Below are 16,712 nucleotides of genomic sequence, written 5' to 3'. Positions count from 1 at the left end.
GGCGGGGCCCAAGAATCTCAAAATACAATTAAGAATCGCACGAGGAAAAAAATCCCAAAAAGGGATAAACGAAATCCATAAACCGAGAAACGTGCCCAAGTGGTCGGTTACGACCACGCTGACGCTGGTTGCCGGTTTGGAGATGTTCCGCGCCGTGGGGGAACCCAGAAAGGAAGGCAGAACGTCGTCGACCGCCAATAGGAATCATAATCTCGCATTGTCGGCGGAAGCCGTCATTGCGGACTAAATTTCGTTGGGAATGTAGGGCTGGGGCGCGGGCTCTCTGTCTCAGGCAGACTCCATTAAGGATGGGGGTCTATGACAAAGGCAGGATACGGCCGCACTGAGAAGCAGTAAAAAGCTTCATTATCATACGCGCCACAGATGATTGCACTTTCGATTGTCGAGAATTTTCGAAGCGGGCATCCCGCTCCGTGGGATGGGCGGCCGGCGCTTGCCAGGCCCCGAGGCCGTGGCCGGTAAATGAAAGGGAAATCCAGTGGTTGGCCCAGTTTCTGGTATCCCGACATCGGCATCGGCATCGAGCAGATCGTGACGCTGTGACACGCGCCCGATTCAATGTCACCGATTAGTGGCGACGCTCGGGGCCTCTATAAATCAGCTGGCGCAGGGCCATAGGTAATCGGCAGCATTACACTTCGACGCCCCGCTAACAACAATTGCACCGGGGTGAACGGGCGCGGTGTCGGAGAATGTGGCTCGCCGCGCTCGGTAGATGGCCGTCTAGTCGCGTCCGAGTGACCTTCGGTTGGTTTCATTATCATATCCGGACTCGGAGCCGCTCCTAGAAGCTCCGAATGGCACGGCAAAAGGGGCACGTGTTAAGAAAGAAATTGAGTAGTGTGCATTGCGTATTGCATACTTTGGGGCGTTTTTCGGCAATGACTGAACCAACATGTTGGCTCCCCTGTCAAATATAAAAAAAAATGAACCAAAGTGCGAACTTGGTTCTGGGGCGACGGGACAAACGCGACAATTTTTTTTGTTGCCCCAAATACTTTACAACTGTTTACTGAAGTGCTCTGAAATGTCTGGTTCATTTTATCCATGTTTAATTACCGCACAAAAGCCACCATCAAACTTGCCGGTGGTGGTGACGAAGGCTCCGAGGCCTTATCTAGCCATCTTCCACTCGGATACCTGCCCGCCGGAAGCTCCTCTCACTCAGGCACTGCCTCTGGTCACTTCCCGGGCAAACCCGGATCGGGCAAACAGACTGGCACTAATAACCGGGGACAATGGGAAACACACATTGGGTGATGGTGATGGTGCTGGGCCACACTCGTGTATGTTGCATTCAATTGTCAGTTCAGGCGGACAGCTCTGTCAATGGCTGCGATCCAGGACGCGGAGCTCTAACATTGACTTAGAATATTTTTGTTTCCACTTCTCTGTTTTGGCGTCAGTAAAATCCAAACCGCAAGGTTCACTGAACGTCGATTGTACGCCATATGGCCACGTCTAGCCATACAGGGTTTTTGGTCCTCCGTGGTCAACCGTCAACCGGGGTAAACCTGGGAGCTCAGCTGATCCGGCTCAGCTGTAACAGTTACCGGTAGCGACAGGAAGAGAGAGCTAAATTTCCGTGACCGACATTAGACTCCGGTTGGCCAACCATGTGCTCGATGGATGCTAATCCTGGACAGCCGTCGCGTTGCGTGCGGTTGATAGTACTGCCGACTGCTGAATGTGGGTTTTTCTATTCAATTAAAGAGCGGTGTTTCATCTGGCTTCTGGCGTGTTGTGCCCTACCGAGTGTGAAACTGTTGATGGCGAATGGTTTGTTTTGGTACGTTTCAGAAGTTTCCGGCCTCACCCGCCAACAACCGTGTGTTTTAGTGCCGTGCGTTCGTTCTACTGGATTCCATCGAGCTGTGGGAAATCATGGAAGGTAATGGTTAAAAGATAAACTTCAATCTCCAGTAAATACACTGGAGGGCCACTGAATATACTGCGCCAGTCTATCTGGCCGGAACTCCTCGCAACGTTGATTTTTTCCCTCACATTCCGCAGAGCGGTTTCGGCGTGCGGTAATCGAATCTGACAGTGGATTATATTCTAGACTGCACATCCTGCGTTCAGATATCACCATTAGAGAGACGTAGAGCGTACGGCGGGGAGTGATACGACCCCATTAACGCTGGTTGTCACGTAGCTGGGGCCATTATAAAATATTTTCCAACATTACTTTCTTTCTATTACTTTTCCGTCCCCGTCGAGTTGAAGAACCGGTTCATAAGAATTGTAATTTCTGCGCCAATGTTCGTTAGCGTCAAGCTCGTGGTCTGGTGTGGCCGATCATGCTCCCCGTTCGTTCGATATCATAAGATTACGAAAAGAGAACCGAAGTTAGGAACCGAGAGAGAGAGAGAGCCCGTTTGAAGCAGTGTGTTGACAGATTCATTAAATCCCGCTAATTTCTTAATCCCACCAAGCGGACCGAAGCGTCTTCCAACGGCTTGTCCATATCTACGGCGTTTCCTACGCTTCGGGAGTGGCCCTGATCCCATTGCAATCACTTCCTAATGGAGTGTCCGGACTAGAACCGGTTTTTTTCTTTGCGCTTCTAGTAACGCATCTTAGAACCTGTATTTAGTGGCCCCAGGTTTGCTTCGTAATTCATCCTGCATGTGACACAGGACACTACACACGTGTTGAGTGCGGTTAACCGACATCTCGGCCGGTTCTACTTGGCCCCCACAGTCAGGGTTATTATTTCCCGGTCCGGCCACACTCGGCTCATTCGGTCACTGCGTTTGACGGCTGCAACACTTCCGTCCATTAACCGGAGACCAACTTCTAGCATCTCCACCGGGTAGCTGGTGCTTACCGCGCGCGCCATTCGGGCTTCGGCCGCCTTTCGGCGAAAGCACGTGTTGAGCTTCGCCCGAAGCCCGACCGACCGACCGACGAGCAAGCCGAACTCACGGGGCCCGAACTAGCGATGGGCGAGGATCACTTACAGTGGAAACGACACATACGCGCGCGCACACACCAGCCCCAGTGATCATGTCTTCGTCCGTAGTCGTTCGGGTCTCGAGAAGGAGGCGCCTGGTGCTGCTTGCAGCGTTCAGTTCGCGCTCGCATCTTCAGTCGCTGCTCTGGTTCCTTCGGCATCGGTTCGGCAGCGCGGTTCCTGCTACGCGCTCCGTGGAGTGGCGTGCCAGAGGTGTTGTGGTGGTTCGTGTGCCTGCGTCTGATGATCTTCACGTGACGGCAGTGGAAAGTGATCGCTCGTGGTGCCCTGGGAACTCGAACGCTGAAGTTTGTGTGAACTAAACTTAAAAGCACCCGAAATGTTGAAGTAAAAAGAATCAAATCCCACGGAAAAGTTCCTTCCGTTTCCGTTCAGCATCCTCACTGGCTGGCCGGCTAAAATCGGGTAAATGAAGGAAGCCGTTAAAGTAAAATTTAATTTAAAACCAATCATACCGAGCTGGCTGCTGGGCCGTGTTTCATGTTCCGTTTCGAACGTCGGCCCAATTTTTCGCCTCTCTTCGAACGCTCGTGAACTCACGCAATTGATGGCGTGCGAACGGTGAAGCAAACAAGGCCCTTCGAGTGCGCTCGAAACATTAGACCAGTTTGCGTAAGGTCCCGCGCAGTGCGTAGATTATCGCCCTCCATCGTCCTTCGCTCGTGGCGAGAGAAGCAATTTCCTTATCGATAAGACGGGCGCGCGCGGACGAGAGATGAAACGCGAACCGTGTGCATCCGTTTCGGGGTTGGCAAGGCAAAAAAAGTGTTAATATAGCCCGGCGGCGACGGCTTTCGTATCAGCAGGATGTTTGCTCATCAAAGGTGAAACTTTGTGTGGAGTGTCTGGCTACCGTCTGTGCCGTCGTGCGGGTGCCACCGGAAAGTGGTCCGGGTTCCGGCAGGGAAAGCGTTCGGCCATTCGGAGCCGGTTCGATTCACTCGAAGCTGCTGGAGTGAAGTGCTAGAAAGAAACACAAACTCCGGCCACTCCGGAAAGGAAATCACTTGAAATACGCTGGCCAAACCCTTTTTCCCGGAAACGGCCAGAGTGAGTGCGTGTGTATGTGTGTGTGCGTAATATCGTTGGTGTGTTGGTGCATTTTAATTGGGTGCAGTTCGATTGAGGGGAGGCTTCTTCAACAACGGCATCCAAGTGTGCTGCTTGCTGTTGTTGAGCTGAGCTTTCGGCGGTTTCGCTGGGATTTGATTGGTGGTGTTGAAAAAAAAGAACGTGAAAAATAGGTGGAAATTTCAACTTGTACCGCAGACGAGGTAAGCCAGCCAGGTTCAGCAATCGAGATAGATTGAAAACAAGCGTAGCTTGTGTTCGGTGACTGTTTTGTAGTCAGCAAAAATCGATCGGAACAGGAACAAACATTAAAAGCAACAGAACCTTACTAAAAGTTTCCCCCCTCAAAAAAAGGATGTGATCAATTCAAATCGGAGGTTAGACACCGGAAGGTACTAACTGTACAGTAGAGGAACCTCAAATTCATCGCCTTAGGGTTTCGTATTTGACTTGATCCATGCGACACTCGAATCAGTGTTTTGTGTAAAAGGATTCGTAAGCATGCTACGGTTGGTTATGACACGTATTGGTTAGCATCTGACAGCTTGCCAGCAATTTCGGTTCAGTTCGTCGCAAACTCGTTGTAAACTCGTTTTGTTGGTTGTTTTTTCTTAACTTGGATTTTTATTAGACATATAAATGCTTGATTACATAAGAGTACAGAGCTATTCCACATTGGGATTCAAAATGATGGAAGTGAAAATGTTTGGAAATAATATTTTTAAATTATACGTTATGTCACGTAGCATTGAGTCATTGTCGGTTGTTGTTTGATTTTTTGAAACTTCTGTGAACGATCATTAATTGATTGATCAATTGATTGACTGATTGATTTAGTATATTATAGGGACTTTGGGCTGCAATAGCTAACATTCGTCTCTTTTTACATATTGAGTTAACTCTACCTTAATTTAACTTTAAGCTTGTTTTTTCTTAAACAACGGTCTGTGCCGTATTTATTAATTCTGCAGGTTAATTCTATCGACATAACTTAAACTCTAAGCATCCTCGCGAAGATTTCCACTAGCAAGGAAAATTGAAGTAAAGACCCCCGACTCTAAGGAAGTCGGCGACTATGGGTTGTCGGCAAGGGCTCGCAAAGTGAAAGGCGACTCTTAAAGACTGTATAATTCCGTAGTGATAAGGCTCTGAAAGATCCTTATGTCCCCGTCGGAGAACACGATGATCAATCATTTAATTTTCACACGTTATTCCAAAAAATAAAACTGTAATGATCATATTGGAGTGTCATACAGTAACAGCAAGCGCAAATAAGTTTTCTATTGCTTGAAAAAAAAAGTTGACGATTTAATCAACAGATCAAATGTCAAGAGCAAGGTTTTCAAGTAAGAGAACCTCTACAACGGATTACGTTGCTCCTGCGAGAAACATTCGGAAACACAAAACTTCCCAAGTATGTGCCAATCGCATAACCATCACCAAAGCAAAGTCTTGCCCGAACATTCATCGTGCATTAAAACGTCCGTAATCGCTCCGCTTAACACCCATGAAGCGCTTATTTACGGATCCTGTCCGGTCGGATAACAAATCGGAGCCTGTGTCAGACACCGAGGCTGCCGAAAGCAGAAAGCGCCATCGTGTGCCTATGCGTTACTTGACAACTTCTTTTCCCGCACCCCCAGTGTCCCCGGTTGTCAGCTTAATTTACAATCGAAGCAATTCGTTCGTTCACCCTGGCAGGCGTCCAGCATAACCGGGGAACCGGCGGAAGGCCAGAAACCGTGTCGGAGGGAAGAGGCCCAAAATTAAGCGGGGCAAAACATTGGGCTGTCGGTCCGCATTTTGGGCTCCTCCGTGGTCCTCTTTCTTTTTGCCGCCACCGCCAAGGACATGGCCGGCCGACTGTGTCTTGAACGATAATAAATTAGAAAGTTTCCCCCGAGCTCCGTACCCGGTGCATTTACCGGGGGTTACCGGAATACTTACCGGAAGGTACTTCACCTGTCGTTTGCCAGTGGACCAAACGCGGGGCGGTGTGTTGTCGCTTTTGACAGAGAAATTAGTTGGATTGCCATTCCATCCTCCATCGAACGAACGGGGCGATTGGGCAGGAATCCGAATCCGAATTTGTTGTTCGGCAGGACGATTGTTTTAGTAATGGACAAGGCTCAAATCGGGTGGGCGGGTGTGATGGTGATTAGAAAGTGCACTCACTTAACCCTAGGCCGCCAGGATGCTAAGAGGATTTAGGATGCTCTTGGGGATCCCTTTATGAGTTTTCTTTGAATGGGCATCAAACCGACCTGGTAGAATCCGGAATGGGAACGTTAAAGGTAAGCGACGTTCAAATTGGCCCAACCGGATCGATGGAATAGCGTGTCCACCATTCCTAGGCAATGTCATAACCGATCCTCACATCCGCGTTTATGGGGCCGCCAGCATACACATTATTACGCCCACCCTGAGGGTTGCCGCCTCTCCCCCAAGGGCAAGAAAGACACAACCGGAGGCCATAATGTCGAAGCTGAAAAAATGAAGCAAAATGACAAAAGAAAGTGGATTGCATTTCGAGAGCAGCCCACAGGGCGACCTTTCGGGCTGTCGTCGTAGCGGCAGGACCTGTGTGTCACTGGCAAAAGGGCGGCCGAGGAGGCACATCCGGCTCCCAGGGGACGGCCATTCTTCGGGCGGATGCTGTTTGGCGAGGGCAATCACTAATTGTGCGGCTCGAGTCCTGGTTTGCGATGCACCGATAGGGCAGCAAGTGCGCGCCCGCCCGCGGTCGTTGTAATGAGACGCTGAACAATGCTGGGGTCCTGCCGTTCTTGGCCGAGATTTTTGTCCTCCGTTTGCTACACACTCTTCCCAGCGATCGATCAGGGAATGGAGCAGCATTCAGCTTCATCCTTGGCTCATCATTTCCAGCTCCCGAGGACGACTACGACGTGGATGCTCGGAAAGGGTTTGCGATTCCGACTCGAAAAAGTGGGCCCCCTTGTTCCTGCAGCTGACATTGATCCCTTTCGTCGGGTTTCAGTCTGCCCGGGACAGCACCAGAAATTGGGAGAAAAGGAATAAATGCCATTATACGTTACTGTGTTTTCTGGTTAGATCGTTGTACGGTTCTCTGGAAGTCGTCCTGTCAAAAGTTAACCCCACAATGGGGCTATCCATAAAATAAATATGCTCCGTCTCCGTTCTTTACCGCGTAAGTGCGCGTCCACTTGTGACACGTGAAACAACATAATGGCCCGGCGAGATGATGCACTTCTTCCGGCCAGCGTTTTTGGGTCACTTCCGGGCGCCGTCTAAGGTTCGATAACACAAAAACCCTGCCACCGACAAAGAGGATAAAAATTCGTCTTATATTATGATCAAAGTGACTGAAAAGTTTACTCTAATCTAATTGTCAGGGCTCCTTTCGGGTGCCGCCATCCTTGGGGCGAATTGTCGAGCAAGGACTTTTATAACACTTTTTTTTTTGTTTCGTAGTCATTCTTTGCGGTCACCAGTTTCTTGTGCTAACGTTAAACCGTCGCGAATGCCAGCTTCGGACCTAATTCTCCAGAGAAGCGCCCGTGGCTTTATTCCTTGCGCCACCAAGAGACGAGCGTCAATCGATTGACACTTCCGGTGCATTCAACGAACGAGGTACGGACCAGTCCAATTACGTTGATTGCAGACGCTGGCACTAGGCAGTTGCTACTGGCTGCCTGTAATTTCGTTGATAATTGTAACACACACGAAACAATCGGCCGCGAAACGTGGAACGGGTTCGGATCGGATTATGCAATTTCGGGATGATGGATTTTTAATTATGTGACGGATGCGAATCCGATTCCCGCTGGCACAGCCTGTGCCGAACTCTGGGAATTCCGGGGGCATTAGGTTCATAATTTCTTAATTTGCTCGGGTCGCTCTCGCTAATGACTGGCGTTCCGTGCAGTTCCAGTTGGGACGAGCGAGCCGAATGGTGAAGGAAACTTTCGTTCGTATTGTTTTCAGTTGCTGTTGGGTTCATTTATGTTGATTTGAGGTACGGGTCTTATTTGAACGGATTAATGATATTGTTCCGTAATTGTTCGTAGGATGAGAATATATTTAAAATGAAATGTCAAGTTCCAACAGCCAGTTTGTTCGTCGAGAATCGGGATCGACAACTTGTCGTACCAGTGCTACCAGTTGAACCTGGAGGCTTAAAGTGACACCAAGGCTCTCGTCGGTAGCCACATTAAAGTCTGACCCCTAGAATGGGCCGCCTCAGACCCTGGCAAGAATCGAGTAGAATCGCCAGTAACAAAGTTGCATTAGTTACGGTTAATGATTTCGGTGACAGTTTCGGGTTGTTTTCTTTTTCGAACCTGGCCGCGCTCTGTTTGCGGCTTCTCGTGGCGGTGGCGGAGTCCTGATGACAACCCGCAACGAAAAAAACAGCTTCCAATTAAATTCGTTTTGACAACCACAATTCATTTTTAATTCTCTTCTCGTACCCGGGACTGCTACCGGGTTGAGGTTCCCACCCGGTTTTAATTACATTACAGTTTTCTTTCTCGTTCGTCAGAGAATGTCCACCGCCCCAGAGTGACCAGTGGACATTCCGTTCGTGAACCGGCCCGCCAAGACCGCGCTCTTTCTCGTTTGATTAATGTACTCCTAGGCTGCCTCCTCCTTCTTCGTGTCCTTGCGGTTCGTTTCCGTCGGGGGAAATAATGGGAGATAAAGAAACCCAAGCGATCAAGCGGGGCCACGTGACGAAAGCCGAGACTGCACACCAGCAGCAGCAGCAGGCACTACAATTTGTGCTAAATGCTTTCGGCATTAGCTGAAAAGCGGCCTCCAAGATGCAAAGATGCTTGGGTTGGGAGGAAATTAAACTTCCGCTTAATTGTAGCGACATATTAAAATTCCATTTCCCTGCTCGCTGCCGGTGGCTTGGCTTGTGTGCCGAGAGCGACGTCGTGTGCCAGCTAGTTTCGATCGGATTCGGTGTAAAGTCACCTGATGACAGCATCCGGCCCAAGGAACGACCACTTGCTTGCCTACATCACTGCCGGGTGCCTGCATCCTGTTGGGTGTTACGCCCGGAACGCCCGATGGCGCCCGAGATAAGTGCTCGCTGCTCGATACAAAAAAAGGGCATGTTAATTTAGTGCTTCGAAGGGCTCTCCGGTGCAAGCCCGGGAGTCAATCGGTCGGGAAGCGATGTGCTCATAAATAATGGCGCACCCCTTTTGACCCGGCTGGTCCGGGAAGATGCGGCCGACAAATAGCCGCCGGGCAGGCTCCGGTCCCGATTAGATGGCCATCTCTGCCTGCTGACGAAGGCCAGTCGACGAGCGTTGGCTGCTGTGCTCCGTTTTTTCGCCGTCCAGAAGACGAACGCTTCAGGGTTTAGAAGAAGGTGGCTAACGTTTCGCGTATCAATCCAACTTCCGGTGAAGGTACGCGAAGGTCAACACGAAGGCTGCCTTCGGTCGGTTTCCGGCAAGCTTCGGTGATAAGCTGAGAATGAATGTTACTGTACGTACCAGGAGGTCAGTAAGGTCCTTGAGGCCACGGAAGCGGTGGTGGTGATAATGTGGTCGTTATTATGCGCCCACCCGCAATCACGGGAGGATTAGGGAGGACGATTAATGATGCTGCCGGTGGTTCGGGGGCGACTTCTTCAATCGACATTACTGTGAGCCGGTCTCACTCACAACTTGAGGATCCACTCCAAGTGTGTTTTTAGGTGTTTTTACGTGTTTGAACTATCTAATAATGGAGGGATTATAAAAAAAATTAGAATAATTCTTCGATTTGTAAATACACGGCGAACGTACCTTTGCTGTCAAAAGTTTGCGTAGATTGAAGATGTGATCTCAAGTAGGCGATGAACGGTCACTTTCGCTGAAGAACTGTTCACATCACAGCTTAATACAGGACTCCCCATTTATTCGAGCAGCACGCTGATAGGAAGGAGGTTCGAGTTTCTGATTTTATTTATTGAATCTGCCAAATTCTAAAACAACCCCTAAACTTCTCGAATAATTAATTTCTTTCACCAAACCCTTACATATAACGGAAGAAAGAATATTTTAAACTTACAATCTTGAGCCTGTAAATACGCAACGCCCTAGTCTTCAAAGTGACAATCAAACCATTTCTTAGTGGTAAGCTGCGGCTACTACGTTGCTGTACATTTATCAAAAGCCATTTTGTCCCGGGCCACACATTGTTGTCCTATGGATAATGTTTCGCCCCACTAATCGTACAAGAAGGCGAACGTCTTTTGCCAAACTTTTGCTTCCCTGGCCCATTGCATCCGGGGGCAGACACAGCCCGGATTTTTAATATTTCTCCCAATTCTCTGCTCAAATGTTTACACACAAACAATCATCCTTTTTAATTACCAACCGGTCCGCGGAACGATCCTTCTTCTTTTCGCTCTGGCCGCTGGCCGTGCCGTGGAAAAAGTTGCAAACGCAACCAAGAAAAATGAAGCCACAGTCGGGCGAGCCCTGCCTTTCTCCCTGAAGGCTACTGCATCTCTGCTGTACATTGTTTCTGTGGCCCCAACATAGTTTCCGTGCGTCCTGCAACCGGTTTCCTGGTGCGGTCATCTTGCACAAACAAACCGACCACATGCACCGAAGGGGCCGTTCCGCTTTTTCTTTGCCTCCGACAGTCGGCCGGGTGCCAAAAGTTGGGCGCTCCCGTGCTGCGACGCTGCGAGTGGCCAAACATAAATTCGGTGCCTGATCGGCGCTGCCGGTGGCCGAGGACACGCTCCGACAACTCCCAGAGTGGGCAGCGGAGCAACAAATGCCCGCGGAATATCGGAACTGCTCGAACTGCTCGACTTTTTCCCATCCAAGCAATGCTTTTCAATAAATTCGTGATTTATTACAAGTGGCCCGTTTAAGAGGGACAACCGAAAGGGAAAAAAAAACCGACGGGACAACAACATCCCGGTGATGCCGACCCGATGACGATTGTTGATTATTCTCGGAACGTTCTCGTAACGGACACTGTTTATGGCCCGTGCGAGGGTATGCTCTTTTGGTCCACTGCTACCAAGGACCGTGTTTTATGGGACAACCATTTAACATGCCCCTTGATGATGATCGGTTATGAGCGGCCAGCCAGACTCGAGCACCCCCCTGGGGAGCTCTGATTGTCCTCTTTTGAGGGGGAAAGTTTTCCACCGGCCCCAAACGCGGTTAACGACGCTATCGCATTACGAGTGTGCCTGTAAGTTCATTGATTGGCCAAACTTTGAGTGAATCAATCAAGGAAATAGGTCAAAGTTGTACTTCGTGCCGGGCACATCGACAAGCAGCCGGAATCCTTTCTTCGGAGTCCTTAGTCTATCAAAAAGGGTAATCCGTTATATTTGCACAATGCTTTCCCTTTAAGGTTTTATTGATTAACTAGGATCTCTTTTAGCTGAGCAATGACAAAAAATTCTTCTCTTTGCTTAAGATCGTTCATTTACAATCGATCAGATTGATGAAGAAATCGACCGGAAAGGATGATGACCGATAGACACGGCGATAATTATTTACAGAAACCAAGCATTCTGCTTCCATTTGTTCGTCGTTGTTCTGATCGAGTTACGAAAATCATCGATCTTTTATCGATTTCGTGCAGCTCAAGAAATCAAATCAAGACGCATTACGCAAACGTCGGTAATAGTCTTTGCCGTCGATCCGTTAATTCTCCTGAGTGGATTTCGGATGGCCTGGCCCCTTCTTGAGGCTCCACTTGCTAGGTCACAAGGTCGTGTGCAGTGGCCGTGCTGCACTTCCGACTGACCAACACCCGGACTGCCCCACGAACCCGGCCGGCATAACTTTCGGATACCGGAATGCCGTTGGATTACTGCCAAGAACCGCGGTACTCGCAGGCAAAATTAATATTTTAAACACCCTTTGATTGATTACTTTGCGATTCGAAACGCCAATCGGTCGCAACTTCGGTCCGCCTTTTGACGGTTGATTGACGCCCGAGAACGGTGCCCGATCCAGGGCGCGAATCCAGAGGTTTAGGTAATTGGTGTCTTTAAAAATAAATCATCGTACCGACGACAAATGCCGAAGGGACCGACGCAACCGCAGCGACGGCAGCTGGCCCGCCATCGACGGCCAACCGGGCCGGGGAATAATTTCAAAAACCATAAATTACACCCAAGTGACAATGATGGCCGCTGGCCCCGAAAGGCACCAAAAACTAACGCGCCAAATCCTTTCCACGAGGCTTTCCCGGGGAGGCTTTCACCGCAAAGCCCCGCTATCCACGCCGGGGTTTCGATGCGGGGCTCCTTGGTGTGTGCAATAATCCGATAATCCACCGGATGCTGGAATCCTGTCGGCAGTGGTTTCATTCCAGAAGATGAGACTTCCGGCCTCGGTTCGGTCCGGTTGTTTGGCATTCGTGTCGGTACGGTTTCGGTGCCGAAGATCTCCAGTCCCGTTGCGGTTGGCCTTCCGAAGGACGAAAAGCGTAGAAACTCGAAGGCAATCCGCAGCGAGGAACCGCAAGAAAGTGCTGTCTTCGCCGTGGAATGTCGGTCCGGTTCGGGTTCTTATGGTCGACTGTGATTTTTTGCTGTCCACAGCGTGGTGTTGCAAATTCGGATAAAGATGAATGTGTAGAGGATTCTATTGGGCGTGTATGTGTAGTTTCGTCCTCGGTACGTAACAAACCTAATCGTCTATGGACACATTGTGTCGAATGTTCTAATCGGCTACGTTACGGGGAATTGAGCAAAAAGGAATATATTTAGACATCCGAATGACTCAATTGTTGCTTCATCTCCAACACATTCTCTTGGCGATCTGGACCAGCATATTGAAGGTACTTTGCTTATGAAATGTTGAAAGAACATCGAACGGATCATCGAAGGGTTCGAGAATTTCCAGTCAGCACGGAGTCTTTGGGGCTCTGATGTCCTCTGAATGGCCTGCTTCCCCCCAACAATGATCCGTATCGCCAAGGTGTCTCTAGATGTTGTGCATTCCGTATCTGCTGAATCAGCCTTCGATTTTACGATCGCAACACCTTGTCTTTCAATCGCATTCCCGAATCAGGTTGGGCACAAATATGGGCCAACAACCGAAGCATAAAGCATCTGATGTAACACTTTTTCGCGTCGCACGAACAAATTGAATCCATTTGTCGCGGTGGCCCTCTATTGGTGGCCGCACACAAATCACCCACTTCACCCACTGCGTTGGGTGATTTTAATGATAGCAACCCCCCACCCGCGTTGATCGCACATTTTTATGCGCTGCTGCTGCTGCTATGCTAATGTCAGTCACTGTAGTGTTGCCGGGGTCGTAAAGTCGCGCTGTCGAATGCTTCCGGCGAGTGCATTGAACAGTGAACGGTACGCTCCGGTGAACCTTGTTTCGCCCGGTGCCAGAGACTGGGGCATGCATCGACTCACCACGTTGGCCCGGGTTCCAAGGGTCCTTGGCTCCTCCTTGGCCCGTTGTCTTGGTGGCACCTTACGGCGATAATAATGTACAGAAAAAAGTCCATAAAAGTTCACACCATTTTCGGCCACGGGCGGTGGATAGAGGCGGTTCCTCCGTTCTGAAGGAGCATCGCGAAAGGTGATAAAATCACAGATTTTCCTCAGTTGTGTGAACCGTTCCCGCGGTGAGAGCCGGAGTTGACAGCACAGCCACAGCGGGGTAATCTTTCGTCCTTTTTGATATCCGAAAGCCCGTAAAGGTGTTTGCTATCTTGGAGCCTCGATATAAATCAACTTATCCGCGACAGAGGCTGCGGAATCGATCGATCGGAGGCGCGTCGCGGGAAAAATGCACGTGGTCGGTCACGGTGCAGGAGTCATGTTCACCACGCATTCTTGGGTTCGCGTCACCCGAGCATTATTGGAATGGTAATTGGGTTTCTCGGCGCTGAATCGGGTGTTACGTGAACGGCGACCTCGTGGGGAACATCGAACATCGTCTTGTTTACGACGCATAATCGAGCAGAATGACATGTTTTATGTACGCTGGAAAAATCGGAAGTTGAAAAACGGGATAGTAAGAGAGGGCTTAAATGGAACAACCTAGTATTTGGAGTAACAGGCTTGGAGAAAAAATTGGATAGCGCTGACAAGCTTGTTGCATTCTGAGCCAAAGTCGAGTACGATCACAACCTTAGCATCAGTCGCCCTTTCTAATACCCCCGTTTCGATTCCAAAACTCCAGATTGAGCTATTTGAATAATATGTGGGCGAAAGAGCTTAGTAACTCATAATGTGTCGCCCAACGGGGCCACAGAAGTGCTGCACCCTTCAAGTGCTCCGCAAACGGCCCTTTTTAGCATATCTGCGTGCTCGGCCACTTTTCTGGCCCTTTAAAGCCACGGTGATTCATGGGTCGCAAACATGTGTCGCACATAATGCAAATAATCCTAATCGGGAACGCAGCCCCCAAGAAGCATCGCCCGTCCGTGCGACAATAAAAAGGCTCACCGCTCGTGCACTCGTTCGAGGAATCAGGACAAACACCGCCGGATGCGCACATATTTATTCTGCAGCGCAGGACGTGTGGGACCCCAGACTTCAGATGGGATGGCCGGGACAGTCGGGACCAAAATACATAAAATATTAATGTAAACATTTCCGTCCCCGACCGCTCCGCAAGCGCACTGTGTCTTGAATTAGCTGCTGCAGGACATCAAAAGGGGTGACCGAGAGAAAAGAAAGGTCGCTGCCAAATGACTTTGCAATGTCGCGGAGTCGGGCAGAATTGGGATTGTTTTTTTCTTCGGATTTTCCCTCAAAAAATGTGCTATTTTTATGTGGTATGCTAATGTGGCTGGACCGTTTCCAGTCGACGGCGGATGATGAGCGAGTGTTTGACATACCGCGACTCTTGGTGCTGAAAGGGGCTTTAATCCATTTTTTGGTCAGGCCATTTTCACTGGTTCTTCATAAAGGGAGGAACCAACTAAACACCAACTTGTGTAGCATACAGGATCCGTCCTGCTGTATCGGTAATTAATGCCGCTGAGTACTCTGCGAAACTTTTTTGAATTGTTTTAATGAGTTCTAGCTTCAGATTTGGGATAGTATTTCGCGGATCAAAGCAAGTCTCGATACTTGAACCCAACTTTATGAACTTCGCTGCTAATGATGATACAGATCCTTTTCCATGCACGAACAGAAGGTTTGGTTGGATCGTAAAATCGGTAAACAAACGTCTGTTATTTTGTTTCACTGCGTTCTCGCCAGCGCCAAAGGGATTAACTTCTTACGCTGGTTCGTGGGAAAGTTTTCAAGATTTTTAATTTGCCCTCCATCTGTTCCGCAGATCGAAAGGACGATAAATATGAGTCGAAGGGTTCGTTTAGGTTAATAGCTCATTAGGAATAAATGCCCTCTTCCGATTCTCTCTTGGTCTTAGTAGGCCGTTGCCGGAAAAATACTCCTTACTGGTGGTGGTTGCTCTCTCTGATTGTGCGTTCTCCCAATCAAAGTCACCAATGGTTCGGAAATTTTATGTTTCACGAGAGGCAATGAACTTTTCGAAAATGTAGTCTTTTTTTAAATTTCGACGTTATTCTTTAAACAAATCTCCTTCAAAAAGGATTCGTTTCAACGCTTAATCACATTTTCTGTGCTAAAAGTCCGAAATTTTACTTTTTTATGGAGTAAATTTACGTATAAGCTTCTGGTTGTGTTAAGATAAACTGTCAAACAAAAGTCAAGCAAACAAACGCGCCATAGTTTTGTCGGTTACTCTTGAAGCCAAGTGAAAGCTGAAAATTTGTTTCGATTTCGGAGAATGTTTCAACTGACAGTTACTGAACTGGTTGTTATCGAATAACCAGTAAAGTGTTGCGTAAGTACCACTTGCAGTGCTTCGCTTGAACTACAAGATAAGATGTATTGGTCGTTGCGTGTGCATCGGCTTCGACTTCAACCGCTTGACCCCCGTTAAACTCGTTTGCAAAAGGCGATAAGTACCGGAGACGATGATCGATCGTGTTCGGGTAACCCGAGAACCGCTCAGCGCACTCGCCAGAAGAACCACAGAAACCACTTCCAGAATCCAGGAACGGAAGGTCAATTTAACACCATCTCTCCTTCGTAACCAAAGTATCTGCGGGTGGTTATGAAGTGGAGCACTCTGCTGTTGGAGTGCCTCGTCGAGTTGCAACCTTGCCGGGTGAGTTACTAAAACTTTAACCCATCGCGCTTTTTAAGAAAGCAGCTCCAGCAATGCAACCGCCGACGAGGAAACCACAAAAGTCTGGACCTCAGATCAGATAATTACCCCCGGGAGAGGCACTATCACCCGATCCATCGTCCATCGTGAGGCTGTCGTCGGAAGACGAGTTCCCAGCGAAAGGAAAATCGCAAAATCGTTTGTTATCCATAGTTATTCCCCCATTCGAGTCGCTGGCTAATCTGTCCCATCGATGGCGTTCGATCCGCAGACCCGCAAGTCCGCCGGGGCGCCGTGGGGCATCATTTTACGCGAAAATCACTTCTCGATTTTATCGCCATTTTCTCGAACCAGGACTGCGATCGCTGACTCCGGCGTTTTATCGGAGGAGGGTCTTTGCCAGCAACAGATGCTTCGAGTTGCCACGCGCTCTCTCTATCTTCTGGAGTCCGTTTCAGGGGGGGAATCAGGCGTTTAGGTGATAATGAACGAGACCCGAGGGGGTTCTGGGA

This window comes from Anopheles bellator, chromosome 1 (genome assembly GCF_943735745.2).
Source record: "Anopheles bellator chromosome 1, idAnoBellAS_SP24_06.2, whole genome shotgun sequence".
Taxonomy (NCBI): domain Eukaryota; kingdom Metazoa; phylum Arthropoda; class Insecta; order Diptera; family Culicidae; genus Anopheles; species Anopheles bellator.
Note: the sequence above shows the minus strand (reverse complement) of the source record.